Here is a 3,603-nt window from a genome sequence, read left to right on the forward strand (position 1 = left end):
AAAAAAGGAGCAGTTGGTCTGGTGCAATTTTATTCAGCTGTAACTAGACAGGAGAAAAGAAAGTCTTTCTTTCCAGCCAGTTTGGAAGAATCCAAGACTACAGACCGACTTTAAAAAATGAAGAAAATTGCTAAATTTTGGTGCTTGCAAAATCTTTGTTCTGCGGGGGGGGGGGGGGAGAACAAAAAGGGGAGTGTGTCAGCGTTGCACTCAGCTATGGAGCCCATGGGTAATGGAGCCTATGGGTTAGTTTCAATCCTCCAAATATTTAAACAGGATTTTATAGGTTGAAAGACTATGTGACCCACCACAGTGAGCGGATTCTGTATTGTGGGTTTTAAATTTTGTAAGCAGCCTGCATGTTAGTTGAGTGGCCATATAAATTTGTTTGACAAATAAATTAGCTCTTAATCCTAAAGGAGCTAGTTAAGATCGCTACCTGAATTTCATGTGACACCACCAGTAAAATATCAGTTATTTGATGGGAGGAGAAAAATAGCGGTAGTCCTTGTCTTAAAACAATTTATTTAGTGATGGTTCCAAGTTACAACAGCAGTGAAAAAAGTGACTTATGACCGTTTTTCACAGTAACGATCTTTCCAGCATCCCCATGGTCATGTGATCAAAATCCAGATGCTTAGCAACTGGTTCATACTTATGGCCCTTGCTGTGTCCCAAGGTCACGTGATCAATGGGGAAAGGCAGATTCGCTTAACAGATGGGCTACTAACCTGTCAACTGCAGCAATTCACTTAACAAAAGTGAGGCGAAAAGGTCATAAAATGGGGCAAAATTCACTTAACAGATGAAGTCTCACTTAAGAACAGAAATTTGGGGCTCAGTTGTGGCCGTAACATCCGGGACTACCTGAAAGTTTGTTTGCTAACTACAAGCAGGTAGAATCACCTATGGAAGAATCCAGAAGCACAGAGCAGATTTCAGAATGTGGTGATGGGTGGTCTTATCACCTTGTACAGAACTCTTGTTGTTGTTAGTTGTGAAGTCGTGTCCGACCCATCGCGACCCTATGGACAATGTTCCTCCAGGCCTTCCTGTCCTCTACCATCTTCTGGAGTCCATTTAAGCTCACGCCTACTGCTTCAGTGACTCCATCCAGCCACCTCATTCTCTAACAGAACTCTTAGCTCTCCAAATGGGATCAACTGCCTTCTCCGGTAACTTTGCTGCAACTTTAAGCTGCAGGAATATTCTGGTTAGCTGTAAGAAGCCATGGCAAGAGTGCGAAAAACAGGCATTTGCTCTTGCCTCTGGCAGGATAACCCGGTTGGATCAGCCTTCAGCCCCTAAAGTGTTTGACCTTAGCCGTTCTTAGCTCAACGGTGTTAGCCAACACTTTTTATGCACCATATCTTTCATCAAAAGTCAGTTAGAAAACTCCTGGCTCTCTGGCTGTTTTCTGTTCACATGTTATTTAACTGATAAGGCAGCTTTTGATTGCCTTTACCTATGCATCTGTTTCAGGTCACCTGGACAAGAAAGATCTGGTGTGGGCCTTTGGTGTTCCTGGAATGACGTACCAGCCATTCATCCAGTGGCGTTATCTAGCTGGTTGTTGAGACCTGGTAATTAAATTGTAGGCATAAGACCGAAGCCAAAATATCATAGTGTACTTTTACTGGTCTGAATCAATTGGCATTGCAAAGCCACTGCATTGGGTGCTCTTAATTTAATTGTATTATTTAGACACTATTGCTGTTTTTTTTATGTGAAGCCATAGTTATTTTTCCATCATCATCATCATCATCATCATCATCATCATCATCATCATCCTAGCCATTGTCTGTCCACTGCAGGATGAAGGCCTCTTCCTCATGTTTCCAACCAATGTGGTTCTGAGCTTCCTTTTGCCAATTGGGCCCACAATACTTGCTGATGTCATCAATCCATCTTGTTTTAAGTCTCTTTCTTGGATGCTTTTGATCAAGTGGGTTCCTATGACTGCCTTGGTCCACCTGCCCTCAGTTCTTCTTGCTATGTGACCAGTCCATTTGCATTTCAACTCTTTTACTCTCTTGATGCTATTGTATACTTTCGTTTGTTCTCTAATCTGTGTGCACATCTTTCTATCTTTTCTTGTGATGCCGAGCATGTATATTTTCAGGGTTTTTTTTAAATTAGAGCATGTATCATAGTTTTTTAAATTAGAAGTAAATAAAAATTAAAGGTCTCAGCTCCATTCAATAATACCAATATTATTCTTAGTTTTATTCCAAGGTTTACTGTATTCATTGGAGCTTAGTCTTGGAAATGTACTGCCTGTTATGCAAAGATTCTAGTCTTAAGAAAGCATCAATCTCATAGCTTTATGAGTGAGCCAATGGTGACATCTAGTGGACATAAAAAGAAGAATTACATCAATTCCACGGGTCCAAGCAGATTTTTATTAGGGACAAAATTTAGGCAAAGAAACCAGGAGAGCACTGACTTGTATGAGGAATATCTGTTTAATATTATCAATTCTATTGGCTTTATATGAATTATGTATGTTATCCCGGCATTCTGCCAAAATCCCAAGGAGAAATTAGCCTTCAAAAATTGGATCTAAGACCCTCTACAGGGCAATAAAAAATAAAAAAAAAACACTCTTTGCTGCCACCAACTGGTAGTATGGATTTTTGTCTGAGATATAACTCAACCAAGCACAGTAATAATCTACCTTCAAGTCCTGGACAAAAAAGTAGGATGTAAACTAACGGACTGAAATATATTACACACACACTGATAACTACTATTTGACTATTCCTATGAATGCCTTCTTCCAGAGTTTTAATCTATAGTTGTGTTACCACAATTAGTTATGTGTGATGTTGTCTTATTTAATAGATCAATTTATATGTGATGTTGTCTTATTTAATAGATCAATTTATGTGTGATGTTGCCTTATTTAATAGATTTACCCGTAAGTCTTTCTTTTACTTAAGGGTTATAATTATTACTAAATATTGCCCCACCTCGACTTACAACAGTTCATTTCGTTAATGGTCCTCACTGTCAGGAAGTTTCTCCTTAATTCCAGGTTGCTTCTCTCTTTGATCAGCTTCCAACCATTGTTTTTCATCCTTCCCTCTGGTGCTCTGGTGAACAACTTGACCCCCTCTGGCTTGTGGCAGCCCCTCAGATACTGGAATACTGCTATGTCTTCCCTATTTTTTCTTTTTAGACTAGCCCAATGTCTCACTTAACAACAGAAATTTTGGGCTCATGATCATCATTCAAGGACTACCTGTATATTGTAGGCAACTTGAGCCTTGGTGGAGCAGTGGGCTAATGCCTCCTTAAGTAACACCAGCTGCCTGCAATTAGTGCAGGTTCGAGTCCCACCAGGCTCAAGGTTGACTCAGCCTTCCATCCTTCCCAGGTAGGTAAAATGAGGACCCAGATTGTTGGGGGCAATTAAGCTGACTTTGTAATAATGCCCTTGAGAATGTGTGTGAAAGCCCTAATAAGCAGGCATATACATAGAATGAAGGCTACTGCTAAGCTTGTAAGCCGCCCTGAGTCTTCGGAGAAGGGCGGGATATAAATGGAATTAAAATAAATAAAAAATAAAAAAACTCAGCTAATCACTCCTTCCTCCTATTT

Source organism: Vipera ursinii, assembly GCF_947247035.1.
Source record: "Vipera ursinii genome assembly, chromosome: 11".
NCBI classification, from domain to species: domain Eukaryota; kingdom Metazoa; phylum Chordata; class Lepidosauria; order Squamata; family Viperidae; genus Vipera; species Vipera ursinii.